The sequence below is a fragment of the Mytilus edulis genome, chromosome 6 (genome assembly GCF_963676685.1).
Source record: "Mytilus edulis chromosome 6, xbMytEdul2.2, whole genome shotgun sequence".
Taxonomy (NCBI): domain Eukaryota; kingdom Metazoa; phylum Mollusca; class Bivalvia; order Mytilida; family Mytilidae; genus Mytilus; species Mytilus edulis.
The window spans coordinates 9,384,210-9,406,556 of NC_092349.1; the positions used below are offsets into that span (position 1 = coordinate 9,384,210).

The 22,347-nt window shown below is 31.6% G+C and overlaps 2 long non-coding RNA genes across 2 annotated transcripts; one reads left to right on the top strand and one right to left on the bottom strand.

The window, feature by feature from the left end:
• Positions 1–1,063: 1,063 nt before the first annotated feature.
• Positions 1,064–4,363, bottom strand: LOC139525972 (uncharacterized). Its single transcript, XR_011665068.1, has 3 exons — positions 4,280–4,363; positions 2,497–2,628; positions 1,064–1,309 (listed from the first exon to the last, which is right to left on the bottom strand). It is a non-coding gene; the product is annotated as an uncharacterized lncRNA (long non-coding RNA).
• Positions 4,364–4,639: 276 nt separating this feature from the next.
• LOC139525973 (uncharacterized) lies at positions 4,640–17,574 on the top strand. The gene is made up of 3 exons (XR_011665069.1): positions 4,640–4,737; positions 14,629–14,699; positions 17,471–17,574. It is a non-coding gene; the product is annotated as an uncharacterized lncRNA (long non-coding RNA).
• Positions 17,575–22,347: the final 4,773 nt, after the last annotated feature.

Sequence of the window (22,347 nt, forward strand, 5' to 3'; positions counted from 1 at the left end):
GTTTATTTTCCTCAGCAACCAATATAGATATTTTGACAAAAACACTTCATACTCTATTGGCTACCCCTTTTATAACAGAAATATTGCACTTTACGTAACAACCGCAGTATGGAACCCTTAATTTATATCTATATCTATAATTTATATTTTTAGTTGGGTTTTAATGTCATATTTTTCTTATATTTATTTACTTATTTAATCATAAGTAAAACCAAGTATTCCAATTTACTCGTTTAAGCTAACTAAAAACAAAACAAACCTATTTAAAGTGGAAATTGAAAAAAATACATTTTTCACCTTAAGGTAGCAATACAACGTTAGGATTTCGGTTTCGCATTTGGTCTCGATGATATATTTGTTATGAGTCATGATATTTACCTAAAACCGCCTTTTCCTTTATTCATCAAATATGACGGTTGTTTAATACAATTATGAAGATGTGATAGTCTATCACAGAATGTATTTGGTGAATCTAAGAAAGAAAAAATAATAATACTAGAAGTTACATTGGCTAGAGGTATATTTACACAGCAAAAAGTGCCACGCATGTTTTACACATGGTAGAGAAAACATGTGTAAAACGTATGTTTTTTGTGCGTTAAACGCATGTTTTTTACAACATGCGTATAACAGGCGTGCAAAAACATATATTAAATATCCGTTACAAAACGCATGAAATATTTCACATGTGTAAAACATGTGTTAATACAAACTCATGTAAAATACATGTTATACATACGTTTTACATGAATTTCAAAATTATATTTTTTTTTTATGACTGATTTTTTATCCTTGACTTATTTTTTTTTATTTTTGTAGTGGAAATTAACAATTTAAAAATGAAAGACATGATTGGAACCCCTCCTTTATCCTTGGTTGGGAAACCCCTTTGAAAATGGGCTTTTGACTGGATCCGCCACTGAAGAATGTAATAACTTGAAAGTTTGAAAAATAAATGAAAATTACAAAAACATGTCTGCCTAAAATATTTAATATTTTAATTTTAAAGCATTTTGTTAAGCAGACAAAATTCACACATAGTTCAAATGAAAAACTGACTAAATATACATTGTGATATTTGATATGCTGTCATTTATTGTCTTTTCCTTTACTTCTCATCATTGATGTCCTCCAATAGAAGCATGAGATTGTCATCTGACACAACTTTGGTAAATTCTATATTTTGATTCAGTTTATATTAAAGTTCTATTAATCACAGTCCTGTTGCTACAAATGACTGGAACTGCTTCCTAGCAGAGTTACTTCTCCTTTCTAATTTGCCCTAGACATTTCCATGTGACAATTTCTTCTGTTAACATAAAAAAGGTGATTAATTTAAAAGACATTTGTGATGTTGAAAGTTGAAAGTTCATGAAAGGCAAATATATAATGAACATTCTTATGAAAAAAATGCGCAAAATCAACAAGTTATTATACTTGAAATAAGTAACAAATGCAGTTTTCTAAAGCAGCTTATCTCCTGCAAAAAAAAGCTAATCTGCAACATTTATTGAACTCATCCATGGCTTTAGCTTGCCAAACTTACCTTTAAATTTGATAAAAAAAATTATAAAAACAAACATGAAGTTGAACAATAGGATTGAGATTGCTTACAATGCCATTTTCATTATACTTTCCATTTTAAAGAGGGACTATTAATTCCTGTAAAAATAGTTTCCCAGCACTTAGTTTTTGAACTAGAAAAAGTCAAAACACCTTCCTTATTTAACAGAATTTCAATGCATAATTGACCAAAGCTGATTATTTAACTGGTCTTAGGAAAGGTGGATTTAGAGTGGGGCCAGGTAAAAATTTGGTTGATTATATAGGGAATCACTGAAGCATGACCGGAGCAGGCGCCCTCTTGGGCAGTCAGAGGCCCCCTACGTATGAACAAATGATGAAAATTTCTGGATCTGCCACTGCTCAGACATCACATATATATATATATAATCCTACAACTCACATAGGCTTGAGAGAGCTCACAATGCTATTTTCCATATCATTTATATTTCCAAGTGGCAACATGTGTACAAACTACTATTATTTAACTTCACCAAAACATTATATAGGAAAAAGAATGTGCAAACATGAAAAAAAATCGATAAAATGAAAACTTGTTGCATTTACTTTATCCCTGCAGTGTGTTGTTTTGCAAGACAAAATTTAAAAAAGATGAAAAAGTACTAACCTAACTAGATATGCAAAAGCAGTGAAAAATTTGCGGCTAGCATATAGACATAATCACGGACAGATTTTTTCTGTAAAATTCCGGTTGCATATATTCATACCTTCTTCAGATGAAGGATAATTTATAGCATGGCACATTTGGTATTAACTTTGCCGGATTCAGTAAGCAAAATATTTACAACTTGATATCTCTTCTGATTCATTGTTTGTTGGGATGCTGTCCCACTAAAATATACTTTACACATTCTTTTATTCAAAAAAAGATTAACTATTGAACAAAAGTCATTGCAGAATAAAACTTCTTACCTGTAGAGTCCATTTTTTCTCCAGTGTCGATTACAAGTACATTTCCTTCTCTTTTCTTTGGTCACGTTTTTTTAAACAGTGTCTTCTGTCCCAAAAGTTTTTTGTTATTGCATGTATTGACTTGCTTGGAAACTTTAATAAAAAATATATCAGTTTATTCGATAATTAAACATGTTAAACAAAAATTGTAAAACAAATTTCTCTGATAACTACATCTATACATATATGTATTGGAAAACATGGTTTATATATAATGTTTGAGTTTTTATTAGCTTTTAATGAGCTTTCAATAACTGAAAGTACTATTAAGTTTTGATTGTTTGTCTTCATGTTAGATTGTTTTAGCTTTGTACCAATTCAATGAATCAAAACAACTTCTAACCGATTTCACCACTTTGTTCCTCTTTTGTGCTGTTACACAACAGTCCAAACAATCTATTTATGCCTGTTCCAAGTACAGATAAAAATTTAGTTGTTGTTTGATGCAGTCTGTCATATTTGATTTATTTTGGCAAATCATTTTACATTTTGTCATGTCAAGCCTTGATGGCCTATTATACATCTTTTGTAGCTGACAGTATGAGCTTTGTTCATTGTTAAAGGTATTAAGGTGTCCTATATAGATGCTTAAATCCAGTTCATATGGACATTAGTAGATAGTAATCTCATAGGCAATCATACTACATTGATCTCCTTATTTTCAATATCATTATTTAAAATTGTATAATTTTAACGCATGTATATTAGTCACAAGGAATATAACTCAAGTTACAATCTAATGTAGCTTGGTTAATAAAGCTGCCAGTGTAGTGTGCATTCCAACACAAAAATGTATATATCTTAATTGATTTAACACTGTGTCCGAATTCTAGTCATTTTGCCATGTTTGGCACCTGGTCAAATGGGCACCTTTGATAGTCAATATGGCATAACAAGTCAAATCCGCCCCTTGTTAATTCGGGTAACCCAACAGTAGTTATGTCCATACCCAAAATTAATATTATGTCTTGCAAGTGAACTGTTTAAGACTCCCATAATTGTTTTATAAGCTATCTAATATAATTGAACTGATCCTTAAACCTCCTTTGAAAAAGGAACCATATTTTCACATGTAGAATCTAGGTGCTCTAATTATATACAGTGCTGTTTCTCCATCTAACATTGGACATTTAACCAAATTTTTATGCCAAATTTACATGATCAGCTTGTGTGCTCTCTGTATAAACAATCAATGGAGCCACAATAGATCTGTTCCTACTGGAACCTATATTTATTATAATAGAACTTCTATTTCATGACAACTGCACAATACTAAGCAAACAATCGTATTCATTGTTTTCAAGTAGACAGGTAAAAGCATAGGCGGCTCCGGGTTGGGGGGGGGGGGGGGGGTTCTAGGGGTTAGTCAACGGGCCCCCCTTAGGAAAAGTTATGGATCTGCCACTGAAAAGATCAGGAAAATCAGGAAAGGCAGATTATCATAAAAAAATCAATGATAAAATTTAAGTGTTTTCTCTTCTTTTTATCCTCATCTGTATATACTGCAGTAGAGAAGAGAACCAAAAATTACTTTCAAATTAAAGATGAAAACCGTTTTTAATATTAGGTGACAGTTAAAAAATCAATTGCAGAAATGTCCTGAAAAAAGGTGCCGATTTTACTTAAATAAGGTGACGAATTGACCAGGTGCCCGTGTGTTTTGTGACTTTGTGTCCAGTAAAATTATTTAGAAATTACAGAGTTTTTTTTCATGTTAATTGATTCACCGAATCGATATACTTACACTGAGTGAGTCTTTGCAAAATTGTTCATTCTGTTAGACCGTACATAGTGGCAGGTGATAGTCATACCGTATTTTATTTATAAGTTGTTCAAAAATAACCGCGGGAAATACCATTACACTGGCATGGAGACTCAGAGGAAATTACGGAATCCACATTCTTATATTTTTTTTTAAGGTCCAATCGGTTACATACAATTATTAATCATGTTTACTTGTTTTTATTACTTATAACTCTACGCATGGATTTCGATAATTTAATGCCGTTTAAATGGAATCCTTAATGCTTCGCCTTTGGTTTAATATTAGCCCGTACGGTTCACCCGGAAACGAGCGTTCAGACAGACGACACTGATATTGACATCATGATTCGTGAAGCAAACCCAAATTTTATGGAAGAAATGAGATGCAGCTAGGACAATGTAGGATATCTTCAATCTAGGACACTAAAGACAAGATGGGTAAGAATTCAACTTTAATATTTTATTTGATTAACATTTCACGAAGGATTTTTAAATGCCATTTCCAAAACTGATTTATTTATCCACAGGAGTTTGTGAAATCCTATCAATATGACAATAACGGGGTAAAAATATACCAAACTTGAATATCACAGTAGAGCTTCACTAGAATCAATCTTCTGTGATTTATCCAGTTTGAGTAAATTATAAAGACATGCACGAACTTAAGTTAAGACTGTAAAGTAGAACCAGATGACCATTTATGCTTACACTTCCGGAGCACCCTAGATCACCCCTTGTTTTTGGTGGGGTTCGTGTTGTTTATTCTTTAGTTTCCTATGTTGTGTCGTGTGAACTATTGTTTGTTCTTTTCATTTTTAGCTATGGCGTTGTCAGTTTATTTTCGATTTATGAGTTTGACTGTTCCTCTTTTATCTGTTTATAACCATTGAAATGTATATGTCTCTGATAACTATACATTTTTTGGTAGCGAGTGAAACGGGAGTGAAGTTAACACTGGCTTCGTAATATTCCTGTTGTCTTCCCAAGTTCGGAGATAAACTATCAAAGCACGTAAACAACAATGAACAATAAGATGTTTATTTAAAAGACAAATATATATGGTTAAATATAAGTAATATTGATACAATACCATACATATACAGTGGGGCTGCCGCTAGTCTACTTGTTAATGTTATTGTAACAGTCCCTAAAGTGGGAGCCAAAAGATGAGCGTCCTCTCAATTCAAATCCTATTACATGTAGTTAACTGTCCTGAACCCAATGAGTGATATCATACTTATAGTTTCTATCTAGGGACAAAGAGTCCAATAGGGCCGGAAGTCTGGCAAGATCAAATTCCTGACAAGAATGATAACATGGCAGGTGGCGGTCTTGGGAGAAAGAGTTACGGAACTATAAGTAATACTAACACATACCTGCCAACATTTCAAAATGCCCATGGGGGTTTTACGTGCAAGATGGCTATTGTAGTCCAACAAAACCTTTAATGGGGCCTTCAAATACATTTTTAAGTTGTTTTTTGGCTTCTGCTTACTTTAATTACAAGCCTATGGCCATTTTAAAATTAATTGTTTTGTTAAAAATTATGGACAAAATTATTTTTTTGAGCCTTCATGGGGGAAATCCCCCACAAATACATTGTAGTGACATTTGGCAGGTATGCTAACAATACATTACACCAGACTAGAGGACTGTGAAAACAAGTGACCTGGCATAAAATGAATATCCTGGCCTGGTTTCTCAATCTGGGGTGACTGGTACAGTACTACCTGTGACATTATCTTATTCATGGTGGCCATAAAAATTATGTCCACCATGGTGGCCCTATATGTCCATCATTATACCCCCTGTCGCTTAATTAATACACAAGGTATTAATCAAAAACTAGTCAAGGATAAAGGAAAATCTTGACTGCATTGAAGTGTTAAAATTATATAAACTAACAGGTCATGTGTCTCAGGTAAAATATACATGTATGTGTTTGTGAAATTTAATTACTGTGATTATGACAAGAAAATTCAAAAGTAAAATGAAATAATATAACTAGATTGAATAAAAGGCTGATTTTTTTTTTTTAATTTGACTCGTGACTATTTGTTTTGACATTATACCTTTTTAATCAACTAAAGTTATTTTTTACAATAAATGAATATCATCTTCTAATATAATGCAAACTTTCCCAATGACTGCCTTTTTCTATTGAAAAGTTGTTTCTCAAATTATTTTTCTTAAATCAAAATGATTAATACTTAAATCATAGAAGATAGACTTATCTGCATTCAATACTGTTTTACAAATGTTAAAGATTGTCTTTAAAACTTATTCTAAATAAAATTTAGGCAATTCCTTATTTCTCTATTGAATACATATATATTCAAAATATTCATTAATTCAACAAAATTTAATATTTGTACTATCATATAAACATATGGTATTTAGTTTGTGACAAAAAATCAAACAAACAAAAAAACAATAATAATGCAAAGAATTAACAATTCTATAAGAAATTAAAACACATGGATTTTTTTTAGGTTTCTGCTCTTAGTTCTAATAATGACTATTTTATAAGGGAGCCAATATTTTCAACATATTCATGTAATAAAGGTTCAGTATTTCTTTCACTTTTTTGGGGGGTAAGCGACAATATTATAAGAAGGTAAACAATTTTCAAAAAGATTATCTCAAGTTATTTTGTTAATTTTACAATTAAGGAAGGAGTGGTCTTCATTGTCCAGCAAGTGGCATAGTTTACATATTCTATCTTTTCTAGGAATTTTATATTGTCCACTATTTTCTATTTCTAAATTATGACCACTAACTCTCTATGTAACACATTTGAGAATACAGTTTTTACCAAAGTTTTTATTCTTAAATCTATTTTCAAAAATGTTCTTATATATTTCTTTAAATTGATTTTTCATTAAGGGTTTTAAAGTCTTAATTCATTCAAGTCCCTGAAATTGTTAACTTTATCTAAAACGCCTGGGTTTAGGGAAATATTTGCAAATGTATATCAATAATATGTATCATACCAGTCCAGCACTTCCAACAATATAAATGTACACAGTAAAAAATGATTTAATTAAGACCATAAAAGTGTAATCATCTATATAAGTGTATTTTGTAAAATTTTGGCTTTTAACGGGCATATATTAGCCAAACTGAAGATGTCATAATTAATAAGTTCACATTTGTTTCAAAAAGACAAAGCAAGACAGTTTTTTTCTTTAAATATTTTTTTTTGGAAAATAAGTCTCTTTAACATGTCCATTATATGTTAACTCCTGATTTCAGATTAAAAAAAAAAAAAAAAAAAAAAATAGACAAAAATAGTTTTTTCCTATTAAAACCGTATAATGATATTTGTAGTTTTCCTGAATAATAAAAAATGTTATAAAAATTTATTATAAGAGGATTGATATTGTCTGGTCATTTTATTTTGTTAAGAAACAGGCTTGCTAAAAAATACTTCCTTTATGGTTTCTTTAAAAATATCATTTGCTTGATTATTAATTATTATTAATGATAATTCATTAAATAATGCAAATAAATAATTAAATACAATGAACATCATGTACATTATAAATTTTTTTTTTTTACTTTAAAAAAAAAAAATTAAAGTCTGTTGTCTTTCAAATGCTAGTCAATAACTTTATCTTTGACATTTTTGTCTTTTTGCCTCTCAAGATTCTTACTAAGAAAACATTAAAAAAAAATAAGAAACAAAATCCTAAAAAAATGAATAAAAAAAAATAAAAAAAAATAAAAAATAAATTTGAATAAATTCAAAAGACCGAAAAATCAAAAATAATATTAATTAACATGATTAACAAAGACTAAAACAATGTCTTATTCTCTACATTTTCAAAAAAAGGTGAAATGTCAATTTTGAAAGAAACCTAAGTTACCTGTACAGGTAAATTTTAAAGAAACATACAAGTTGAAAACTTCAACCCTGATTGATTACAACAGGTAACATTATTAGATAAAACATCAACCTATGTTTTATGACCCCAATAAATGGCCAACATCTCAAGATTGAATACCCCAATAAATGGCCACCATAGGATGTTGACCATGCAAGAGGGTGGACATAATTAAGAGAATGTCACAGGCTGTACTGTACATGTGGTAAGAACACATTTATAAATCATGGGCTTAGATATCTTATTTAAGAATGTCATATCAAATTAAAATTTTCACAGAATTGGATTATAAAATTACAGAACCAGGTGCTCTGCAAGGCACAGCTTTTTACGACCCGCTGAGGGTGAACCATGAATAGTTGGGGCTAGTATTGACACAACATTCAAGCTTGATACAGCTTTGAATTGGATTGTGAACAAAATTTTGACATACATGTAATATGAGTTTCTGACACTAAGCAAATGTCAAGATCTTACAAATCTATTGCGCAATATTGTGCAGTTAAATTTCTTCTTCAAAGTTTTCAAAAATTTGGAATTCAAGAAATTTTGAAAAAAAAATTGAAAATTACTACCACCTCGGAGGCTCCCTTTTTTGCAATTAGTCCAAAACCTGACATTTCTTTGAACATAATTTACAAGGAGTAAAAAATGCCCACTAACCTCTACTTTTCTTTTCATAATTTTATTACATAAAATTAAAAAAGCCATATTTCAAAATCTTTTAAAATCCTTGTTATTTTTTCATAGTTTTTGAAACAAAAAAGGTGACAATGTTAAATGTATGGAAAACATAGAGAGATTAATTTCCCGTCAAATTTTAAATGGCATATATCTTGAAAACAAGTACACGGACTCTCCACTTTTTTCTGCTTTTTTTAGTTTCTTTATTTATATACTATCAATCCATAACAGTCTTTTAAAAAAGCTTGTTAATTTTAAACTGAGTATCGAACATCCTTAATCCAAACATTCCCTACATTGTATATTAAATGTTTTTGAATTATCTCCCTTATCATATGCTCTTCAACTTCGTACTTTATTTGGCCTTTTTAACTTTTTTGAATTCGAGTGTCACTGATGAGTCTTTTGTAGACGAAACGCGCGTCTGGCGTATATACTAGTCCTGGTATCTATGATGAGTTTATTTACACTGCTTTAAATGTCTTAATTGTCCATTGACCAAAAACACCTAGTTTTTCCCCTTTTTTTGTCCCTAATTCCAACACATTTTGAGCCATAACCCTCTAAAGTCAATACCAACCATCCCTTCATGGTATGGAAACTTGTGGTATAATTTCAGAGAGATTCATACACTTAAACAGTAGTTATTGTTTGAAAACTACAAAAATGTATATTTTGGGCACCCTTTTTGGCCCCTAAATTATTGGGACCATATTGCATAACCCCCAAAATCCCTCCCAACCTTCCATTAGTGGTATTGAACCTTCTTGTAAAAATTAAAAGAGATCCATTCACTTAAACTAAAGTTATTGTCCGGAAACTAAATGACAACACAATAGCATTATACCACACACAATATTTTTTGCGGTCGTATAAAAAGAGATTAATGAAGCAGTTAAACCACTCACAGGTGGGTCAGATGAGCTTTTACTGTCAATGGCGATCGCTATCCTATATAAAAAACCAAAATACATTTCGGTTAGCGATCGCTATTGTCAGTAAAAGCTTGTCTAACCTACTAAACAAGCCCCTGTGAACCAATTAAAAACAATAAATCAAGCAGCTTTGACTCCATAATAAATGAGATGCTCAAGTGCAGCCAATCATATATGCTTAAATATCTTGTAAAGATATTTAACAATGTATTAACAACAGGAAAATTTCCTGAAATAATGGCTAAAAGATTTATTGTCCCATTACATAAAATCGGATCTAAAGATTACCCCTCAAATTTTAAGCAGCATCACAATAGGTAGTTGTGTAGGAAAACTCTTTTTAAAAATACTCAATAATAGATTAGAAAAGTTTATATAAACTAAAAGAAATATAGTTGGTCCAGAGTGGACAATGCTCATTGTTGAACGCTGTATGGTGGCTATGTCGTTAATTTCTGTGTCATTGGCAATCATATCACATCTCCTATTTTTTATAAGACAACTGCAAGTTCTGGTGGATGGTCTTAGAAAAATATCATATAGTGGAAGATATTAGCAAGCAAAATCGAGGGAATTGTGCAAATGATGATACAAGCATGAAAATTACCACAAAGCATCATTATTATATACTTTGTAAGAAATAACTGCTGGCCATTAAAAAATATTATTTTTTTCAAGATGGCCACGGCCATTTCCTAAAATGGCTGTTTTCTTTAGTTTAAAAATACTGATTTTTCTGAAAAACTTTTCTTTGAACTTCTTTTAGTAAAAACCAATTACCGGGTTTGGTAGCTACCTTCCTTACATCACATATTTATTAAAAATGAATATTTGACAGATCCAGTATTTGCGCATGCGTGAAAATGTAACAAAATTCTTTCAAAAACATTTGAACTATTTACTATATATTTAGTGTTTTTGGATTTCTGATGGTATTATGAATTGGTTTAATAACATTTTTCAAGGTTATGAAACACATGTGTTTCACACTTTTGCGCATGTGCAAACTATTTATAGACATCAAGAGCGATTTGTATGCACTACCAGGCAATTCTCAGGTATTCGATGGTTAAGGCGAAAATGTAGTTAATCTGGAGAAACATCAAATGTCACTGCAGATCAGCCACTTTTGGAAATGCCTAAGCCGGTTCAGTGGGAATGGCCTGATTTGTAAGGAAAATATATTTGTATCGTCATGTTTGGTGGATTGCACATTGAAATGACATATTATAAAACTCTGGGTGATATATTGCGTGATAGGGGATAGACATGATGTCTTACTGAAGCCAATATTGCAACACCAAGAACGGCAGATTCTTTTTATGTATGTTCAAATGTACCTAGGACTAGACAGGCGCATGTATTTTGCTTAAAAATTGTTAATTTCAGATTATGAAAGCTAAACTCAGAATATATAATTATGTCATGACTCTGTGATGTTCAATGATTTAAAAGACTGGTGTAAGGAAATAGAGTCATCTCGACCATAGTTTAATTCCTGGCGTTCAATTATAAATTAAGAACTTCTTCTGATTTTGGTATTATGCTCATTTCATGAGTTAGACAGTCCTTATAGAGCATGATAGCGTATTATTTTAGGTCTTGATCGTGTAAATTATGCTCGATCGTTACCGACAAGGCAATTGTAAAGGGCAATATTGGTGCCATAGGATTAATCGAAGATCCCGTTTAGACAAATGGATGGTATCTGGACCAGGAGTCAGTATACTAGAAGATTAATTTGAAAGATCTAGTGGTTTGGGTCATTCTAAAACAGACGAACGACATAATGAAGATTCTACGAAAACACAAAAAGATTTCTTTAAACAGCTTTAAAGGCTTTGCAAGTATGAACGAGTTTGGAAATTCATTTCTAGAAGAGTCGTCAGATTTGTAAAAAAAATACTTCATTTAGGAAATTGTTGATTCGGAAACAGGTAAGATGTGTAAATAAACTCCAAGATATTGGTCTAAACAATACGAAGATCTTTTGAAGCAAATGGAAAACGAAGGAAAACCTGCTTTTTATAACCAAATAAAAAAGAACAACTTCCTATTTTGGCCGCAAAATGAAACTGGAAATGTCTTTGTCAAAAACAAAGCTAGAGAACCTTAAAAGTGATTGCGATATCTTTTCTAGACTTTTCATCTCTTGTCACAGTAGACAGTTTACTTGGAATATTTCTTTATCCATAGAAACCAAACTGCTCCTCCGTCTTTATCTCAGGATGTCACTTGAAACAGTGGTATTAAATCGCTGCAAATGGGTTTACTTGAAACATTCTGCGATTTGCTGATCCGAATTCGGACGCATTTATCGTTGGTGGGGCAGCAATGGTTAATTCCAGTTTACAAAGTTGGGCAAAAATATTTGATGATTATGCTAATGATGTCATACTGCCTTATGTAAAATCTTGCATCGATAAGTATTCAAAAGTAGACATTGTATTTGATGTTTACTAAATGAATAATTTAAAGGCTGTGACAAGACAAAGACAAGGTTCTTGTGCCAAATGGAAAGGTGTTGGTTCTGGTAGAAAACCAAGGGTATGGAGTAGTTTTCTCTGTGAAGATGACAACAAAACAAATTGTTCAAGTTTCTTGATGACAAAATTGCTTCTTAAGAGACTGATACAAATGTGTATGTAACTCATGGTGAAAATATTCTTTGCAATTTCAATAAAGATACTTGCTATCTATCCCCTTGTAATCATGAAGAAGCAGATACACGAATGTTTGTCCATGTTCGGCATGATTATGAAAAGTGTTGTAAAATGTAATTTTAGGTAGTACTGGCACAGATGTAATAGTATCAAGAATTGCAGCAATCGCAAAATTAGGTATAACAAATTGCGGATAGGTTTATGGAAGGAATAACGACTTTTGATGGTTTCTTGCACGTGACATATCAAATGCGTTTGGTCCTTGTGTAGCTGCTTTTCCTTTCGTCCTAGCATTTAGTGGATGTGGCACTTTGTCGAATTGTCACGAGAAAGGCAAAAGGTCAGCTTGGCTAACAATGGAAGGTTTTCCAGATGTAAATGATGCTTTTTTTAGGCTTAAGTATGGAGCGAGGCACGAGGTGAATTGTTTGCCAGGAAGCAGCGGCATTGTGATGCAATTCCACCTACAAGAGGTTCTTTTCCAGAGCACATCAAAAGAGAAATATATCAAGAAGGAGTTGCTTGGGCTCAGCCTGATTCATGTATTCGACAGGTACGTGTTCCAAGTCATGAACACTGTGGTTGTATGAAAGAAAGAATCAATGACAGTTGGAAACCAAAATGGATTTCTTTGACTGCCGTTGCATCCTCGTGTCAGAAAAATTTGAAATGCGGAGCCGAAAACCGAGCTGTGTTGGTAACTGTAGATGTTACCGTTCTGGCCTTCCTTGTACGGGTTGATGTATAGGCAACTATCAGATAATTATAAAATAAGCAATCTGTCTTTCTAACCAAACTAGGCATTTAAACTTAACAAAGAGTGTTAACACTTGTTAAGTTGATTGAAATTATAAAAATATTTTCTACGTATTTGCCGCCATTTTGGAACCGGAAGTCACTATTTTTCTTCATTTATGTGTTGTTTCGTCGTACTTATGAACTTTTTTTTAACGTTTTATCATAACTTACATTGGATTCTACATCCCTTGTGAAGTTGCTTTAAAGTAAACAAATTGAAATTTTTGACCTTTTTGCTGGCATTTTGAAACCGGAAGTCACCTTTAGTTTCATTAATGTATTGTCTAGTCGTAATTTAGGAACTGTCATTTACTTTTTATCAAATCTAACATTGGATTTAACATATAACACACTTTTTAAAGGATTAACGAATTATTGTCAATTTGTAATGACGCCATTTCCGAAATGTGTGGTGGCCATCTTGAAAAAATGAATTTTTTTTCTGGCCAGCAGCGGATTTTTTTTTAGTATCATTTAGTCAACCTTTATACCAAATTTCATGCTTGTATCACGATTTGCACAATTATGTCCATAATATCTCCCACTAAAAATACAGCTATGGCAATTAACCCCCTTGTATGGAAAATTAAACATTGGTGTAAAATATAGATTTTGGCTTACAAAAAATGTATATCTCTGAAAACAAAGCATTTAGAGCAAATCTGACATGGGGTAAAATTGTTTAACCAAATATTATGAAACTTACACACTAAATGCAGATCAAGTACAAATTTGGGTAGGTCACACTTACTGTTCTGGAGTTATGGCCCTTAATTATAACATTATACATATGCAAGAGGGGGCATCATCTGTGTCCCATGATGGCACACAGATGATGCCCCCTCGGCCATGGAGATAAAAAACAAAATTATGAAAATGGACAAATCTGACATTTTGATAAACCAAATATTTATAGAGAATCTAGTGTTTTATTTAGAGATGTCTAAAAGGATGGAACATGATGATCCGGCATGTACTACAGGTGATTTCCTTATGCTTGCAAAGTAAAACTTTGGTTGGCTTGCTTGCTTTGTTTGTATAATTGTTTATACAAGCTTTGCGAATAAGATTGACATCTTTAAACAATATATATTTAGGCATAGTTAAACCTGTATATATTATATTTGAATTCAATTGGGTGTTATCCTAATTATGAATGTACAATATACAAACAAAGCAAGCAAGCTAACCAAAGTTTTGCTCTACATGCATAAGGAAATTAGCTGTAACCCTGTATGGCAAAACACTGTCATTGAGAGTGAATTGAAACTATTTGTACCTTTACCATGTTCATAATTAGTACAAAATGACATCTAATAAAGAATTTATTCAAAACTTAATTTTATTTCATTTATGTTACAGGAGTTTCTGGAAAGCCAAGCAAAACCAAAGGATATTTTCATAGAAATGACTTCTGTAGGCAAAAAAAGTAGGTATGTGTATCAATATATATTTGTATATGTAATATTTGGAGAGAGATTTAAAAAAAAATAAATGTTTTAATATTTGCTTTTCCAAAAAAATTGCAGTTGCTAAAGTTTCATGGGTTACCTATAAATAAATGAATGAAAAGTTTCAACTAACTTCTTATGGCTATAACACTTTAAAAACTGCTCGATTTTGTAAGTAAAAAGATCAATTGTGGTTACATTTTGTATTGCAAGATTGTTTTTATTACAAATTTTAATTGCTTCCAATTTTTTATATGACCGCAAAAATTGAAAATTTTTTGGTTGTATACTGGTATCATGTTGGCGTCAGCGTCGTCGTCGTCCGAATACTTTTGGTTTTCGCACTATAACTTTAGTTTAAGTAAATAGAAATCTATGAAATTTAAACACAAGGTTTATGACCACAAAAGGAAGGTTGGGATTGATTTTGGAAGTTTTGGTCCCAACAATTTAGGAATTAGGGGCCAAAAAGGGCCCAAATATGCATTTTCTTGGTTTTCACACTATAAGTTTAGTTTAAGTAAATAGAAATCTATGATATTTTGACACAAGGTTTATGACTACAAAAGGAAGGTTGGGATTGATTTTGGAAGTTTTGGTTTCAACTGTGTAGGAATTAGGGGCAAACAAAGGGCCCAAATAAGCATTATTTTTGGTTTTAACACAATAACTTTAAAAAGTAAATAGAAATCAATGAAATTTAAACACAAGGTTTATGAACACAAAAGGAAGGTTGGGATTGATTTTGGGAGTTGAGATCCCAACAGTTTAGGAATTAGGGGCCAAAAAGGGGCCCAAATAAGAATTTTTCTTGGTTTTCGCACCATACCTTTAGTATAAGTAAATAGAAATCCATGAAATTTAAACACAAGGTTTATGACCATAAAAGGAAGGTTGTGATTTATTTTGGGAGTTTGTCCCAACAGTTTAGGAATAAGGGGCCCAAAGGGTCCAAAATTAAACTTTGTTTGATTTCACCAAAAAATGAATAATTGGGGTTCTTTGATATGCCGAAACTAACTGTGTATGTAGATTCTTAATTATTGGTCCCGTTTTCAAATTGGTCTACATTAAGGTCCAAAGGGTCCAAAATTAAACTTAGTTTGATTTTAACAAAAATTGAATCCTTGGGGTTCTTTGATATGCTGAATCTAAAAATGTACATTGTGTACTTAGATTTTTTATTATTGGCCCAGTGCTGAAGTTGGTCCAAATCGGGGTCCAAAATTAAACTTTGTTTGATTTCATCAAAAATTAAATAATTGGGGTTCTTTGATATGCCAAATCTAACTCATTGTGTATGTAGATTCTTAATTTTTGGTCAAGTTTTCAAATTGGTCTACATTAAAGTTCTAAGAGTCCAAAATTAAACTAAGTTTGATTTTAACAAAAATTGAATTCTTGGGCTTCTTTGATATGCTGGATCTAAACATGTACTTAGATTTTTGATTATGGGCCCAGTTTTCAAGTTGGTCCAAATCAGGATCCAAAATTATTATATTAAGTATTGTGCAATAGCAAGAAATTTTCAATTGCACAGTATTCAGCAATAGCAAGAAATCTTCAATTCAGTATTGTGCAATAGTAAGAAATTTTAAATTGCACAGTATTGCGCAATAGCAAGAAATCTTCATTTGCACAGTATTGTGCAATAGCAAGTATTTTCAATTGCACAGTATTGTGCAATAGCAATACTGTGCAATAGCAAGAAATATCTAATTGCACAATATTGCGCAATAGCAAGAAATTTTCAATTGGAGTTATCTTTCTTTGTCCAGAATAGTAGTTGAATCAATTTAAATCATTGTTTTATACAATATACAATGTATATTCACTTTTACTACCAACTGATAAATTAAAACAATCTTTACCATTCAGTGATAACAAGCACTTTTTTTTACATTTTAATATTTTATGATGTATTTCAATAAGTAGTTATTGTTGCAAACTCAATTAGCAATTTGAATTGAGATCAGTTTTGGAATAAGGGAAAGGGGGACGTGAATAAAGTGGGGGGGGGTCAATTTTTCTCATTTCAGATTTCATAAATAAAAAAAAAATTTCTTCAAACATTTTTTGAGAGGATTAATATTCAACAGCATAGTGAATTGCTCAAAGGCAAAAAATTTTAAGTTTATAAGACCACATTCATTATGTGTCAGAAACATATGCTGTGTCAACTAATTAATCACAATCCAAATTTAAAGCTGAATCCTGCTTGAATGTTGTGTCCATACTTGCCTCAACCGTTCAGGGTTCAACCTCTGTGGTCTTATAAAGCTGCGCCCTGTGGAGCATCTGGTTAACTACATATATTAAAGTTTAATATAAAAATAAGAAGATGTGGTATGATTGCCAATGAGTCATTCCTCTCCACCAGAGACCATTGAAGAAGAATTTAAAAATAAGCAAAAGAACATGATCTTGTACAATGTCAAAATTTAGGTACCGGTATCAACAGTTTGTAAAACTGGTCAACATACATATGTGTATAACAATAATGTTTAGTTTGTTTTTTTCCAGTTTTATTCAAATATGTTGTTATATAAAAAGGAGACAAATATAAAAAAGTAGATGTGGTATATTATTGCCAATGAGACAACTCTCCACAAGAGACCAAAATGAGACAGAAAAGCATGTTTAAAAGTCACTGAGGGTATGTCATTATGTTTAAAACTAACAACTTACAGTATATCGGAATAAATCAAATTAAGTTTAAATGTATGATTATGAATGTGATTTTTTTTTTTCAGATGAAGACAACTTCAAGAAGAGTGACATTTAGAAGATATAACATTCTATTGATATTGTTATTATGTCAACAACAAAAAAACATAAAAAATTTGTGTAACGTTTTGAGATTGCTGTATAAAATAAAAGTATAGTGAAATCAATTTTTTGAAAGTTTTTTTTTAAATATATATTCTGCAACAAATAGGCAACAGGGAAAAAAAATATGAATGAGATTCTTTAAAGTGGATTATTGAATTTTCCATTTTACATGTTTAAAAAAATAATGCAATCTCAGATTTCTCAAGACATTGGTTATTATCAAACCGGCAAGGGACACAACTTCAAAATTGTATTTAAATTGATGCTAAAGGAAACATCTAATACTCTTTTGGGGTTTTTCTTTTCATATTACATGCATAAGTCAACAAATGTGTTTGTCAAAGTTTAACCATAAGTAACATTTTAACAAAAATTGTGAAATACATGTACAACATTCCACAAAATCCATTTAAGACGATTTTGACCTCTTTATAAAAGAGTTGTGGTATTACTGCCAATGAAACTACAGAGATAAAAGATTGTCGGTTTTTATCCCATCTAATATTTCATGTCATAGTCTTTTCAAACATCTTAGTGTCAAATGTACCTGATAGAGGTTTTAGAAACATGAAAATCATGTTACAGATATTACTTTTGTTTATTGGTGTATTCAAACAGGAAAATTTTAAAGTCTGGTCTGCAATAGGATACTGATGTTGCTTGTCAAAAGGAGATTTGTGGTCAAAATAACATAAAGAGATGTTGTATGATTGCCAATTGGACAATTATCCAACAGAGTCCAAATTAAACTGATCAAAGCAATTATATGTCCAGGGAACAGCCTTCAAAAGTAAACAGAACTCGTCTTGGTTTTGTGGAACATATGGAATGTGAACTAGTTAACTTGACAAAGGTTTTAAGGATGATTTGGAATAATATCTTATAATTTGTTTGAAATATGCTTTATACGCATGTTTGTTACACACATGTTATACGCATCATTTAAAATGCATATTATACACATGTTTCTTACAACACTTGTTTAATGCATGGTTTTGAAACATGCGTTTAACATTACATATATTTTTCATGTGTAAAACAGAACGTTTTACAGCACATGTATTTTTCATGCGTAAAACGCAGGAATAACACGTGTTTAAAACATGCGTTATACATGCGTGGTAGGAAAAAGACGTTTCCCATGCGTTTCCAAACGCATGTTTTACATACGTAAAACATATGTAAAACATGCGTGGCACTTTTTCCTGTGTATAGGGGGAGGGTTGAGATCTCATAAACATATTTAACTTCGCCGCATTTTTGCGCCTGTCCCAAGTCAGGAGCCTCTGTCCTTTGTTAGACTTGTATTATTTTTAATTTTAGTTTCTTGTGTATAATTTGGAGTTTTGTATGGCGTTCATTATAACTGAACTAGAATATATATTTTTTAAGGGGCCAGCTGAATGGCTGAAGGAAGGCTACGGGTGTGGGAATTTCTCGCTACATTGAAGACCTGTTGATGACCTTCTGTTGTTTTCTGTTCTATGGTCGGGTTGTTGTCTCTTTGAAACATTCCCCATTTCCATTCTCAATATTATACATTATTATTCAACAAACATGACGAATTCAGATCCCTCGCTATAATCGATAAAGTTGATGTATTACTATATGACCTTCAACCAACAAACTACATGTTCCCTCTAAATAGTATGTGCGACTCATTTGGATCATTGTGCATCTTTTATACTGGCCACTCCCCGACAATGTAGGCTTTGATATATTTAATGACTAAAACCTGTTTTTTCTTATCTTGTCACTTTTATCTGTTTTTAATTTCTTATCAAAACGCAAAAAATGTATAAAAATTGTCCTTCAAATTAAGGAATAAAATAACCTATTCCTGGCTTCTTATATTATATTCTGCAATTTGAAGCCGTCATAGATGGGTTTTGTGTTACTCCATCCTTAGTTTTCGATGTTGTTGTTGTGTATGCTTGTTTGTCTTTGCTTTTTAGCCTTGGCGTTATCAGTCTATTTTCAACTTAATTTTGAATATCCCCTTGGTACCATCGCCTCTCTTTTACAGCTATGTATATAAACTCATCATAGATTCCAGGATTAAATTTTGTTTTTACGCCAGACGCGCGTTTCGTCTACAAAAGACTCATTAGTGACGCTCGTCTCAAAATAGTTTAAAAGTCCATATAAAGTACGAAATTGAAGAGCATTGAGGACCAAAATTCCTATAAGTTTTGCCAAGGTAATCTATTACTGAGGTATAAAAGCCTTAGTATTTTATAAATTCAAAACTTTTGTACACAGTTAATTTATAAATATGACCATATCAATGATTATTCATGTCAGCAAAGAAGTGATGACTGCTAGACTGGTAATACCCTTGAGAAATTAAACCTCCACCAGCAGTGGCATCGACCCAGTGGTTGTAAATAAACTCATAGATACCAGGATCAAATTTTTGTTATTTACGCCAGACGCGCGTTTCGTCTACAAAAAACTCATCAGTGATGCTCGCCACAGTAACTAATTTCTCTAATATGAAGATCTATTTTTTTTTATCTTTTACACTTATATCCAATAATGGAAAAGAACATGAATAAAAATTAGAAAGCAATAACTCCAATATAAATTTTTTTTGGTTTGACTTTTCTTACATTTTGCCATGCAGGAGTCTTTAGTAGTTAACTCTATGAGTTACTATTGATATAGATTTTTTATTGTTGGAGACGCTGAACTATAGTTGTTTGCATAAATTTATCTTGATGTTTGGTGGATATGTGTCTCATTGGCTTTCATGCTGCATTTCCCTTTTTAGGTACTTTGGAATATAAATATTTATGATATATTTATAATATAGGGTTAAACTAGACAGTTTGTTTTTACCTTTTTTTGGCATTGCAGTTTTAAAAAAAAACATTTACTAGAGATATACACAACAAAATGTACTCCTGTATTTATCTTGCCATTATTTTGCTGTATGAAATCTACCCCATAGTGAGTCAACACTAAAACAGTGTGGATGGAATTTCTATAACGGGTCAAGTACTTTGTAACTGTAGGCATTCCTGTTTTACTAACATTATTTTTGTGTGTATATTATCATTACGTTATTGAACGGTTTAGTGCATTTTTAATATTGAATTGTACACTATGCAAATAAGGAGATGAGGTCAATGAGACCAGCATGCTTTGTCATATAGTTTTACCATTCACCAAGAGAAAAATAAACGAGATATCTTTTAAAAATAGTACTGTCCATTTTCATTGTATGACGATTCACGTGTCTGTCTGACGATTCATGTGTCTTTCTAAATTAAGGAACCACATCATTTTATTTGTATTTTCTTTCATTTTTATGAATTTGTTCTTCGGGGATTATGTTTGTTTAAGTAGGTCTATGCTAGTTTATACTAAGCATGCTAAAAATATTTCTATGCACTGAGATATAATTATATCAGGATACACACCGGGGTAAATACATATATATAAAAAGTAGGGATGTCAAAAGATCTGAAATTTAATATTCGTATACTCAGTCATGATACTCGAGTACTCGCGAGTACTCGAATGAATCTTAAACGTCTATTCAAAAGTTTAGATTTTAGGTTGGATGCAGTGTTTTTGTTATCACCTTTCATAAACATATAAACGAATTACAAACGTACTACAAACATAGCTTGGTCCTCTGTTTTTTTTTTTGGTGTCAAATAAACAATGAATTACCGACTGCCGTTTCTACAAATAACTTATCATAATAGCAATTATTGTTTGTGTACGTGTTCATGAACGAAATTGCAATACAGTCCGACAAAGTAGACATTATATATATGTATCATCTGTTCCTGAGGAGTTAGTATTTTTTATAACACGACTTCTCCATTAATTTGTCAACAACAATATTGGACTTCAAGTTACTTGTGCATTTTCGAATTGCTCAGTCTTACTTTTTCTGTGGGTTTTTTTTGTACTATATCGTTTGTCTGATTTCATCTTTTGTTTTTAGCAATGTCGTTGTCAGTTTATTTTCGACTTTTGGGTTTGAATGTCATTCTCGTAGTTTTATCTAACTTTAATTTGTAAATTAAACAATTATAGTTTAAAATGTAGAGTAATTAAAATTATTTAATTGTACATCTCATTCCAATCACATTTACATCGAAGTCTTAGCTTGATTAACAAACAAAGGTAAGTTTTTACGGCTGGTGATACGTTGATTATTAATCCATGAAAGTGTTGATCCGTGTACAAACACTGTAAAAAATGTCTCTAATCAGTTACGTAGGGTTCACCACAGGTCACTTCGATTTTGTTATTGTTTCAGAAATATGATCAACAATTTCAGACGAAAGACTGTTTGACGTTTTATTTTTTGTTACAAGTTGTGCACGTGAAAACATTGGTTCGTTGCTAGTACTACTATACCAAATAGTAGCCTCAGACAAACATATGTAAGTTGTAAATTGATTCTATCTAGTATTACGAAGGGGGTATTTCAACGGAACTAAAGATAGTGGAAATGTGAAGAGAAATATCTCAAGATGTATCACAGGCAAACGAGTATCCGAGTACTAAAACTGTACTCGAATACTCGGACTTCCGACCGAGTACCCGAGTACTCGAGTACTCGTTGCCATCCCTAATAAAAAGACTTAGTCAAAATAAGTATGGCGTCTTAAAAGGTATCAAGTCAATTTTGATCGGCACAAGTCTTTCTCTATTACTATACACAGATATGAAAGTATCTTCTTTGCTTAGATTCTATTACTGATGCTGTATGTTTATGCTATTGACTCAAAGCATTACCACATGACTTTGAAAAATAACAATTGTGACCTTTAAG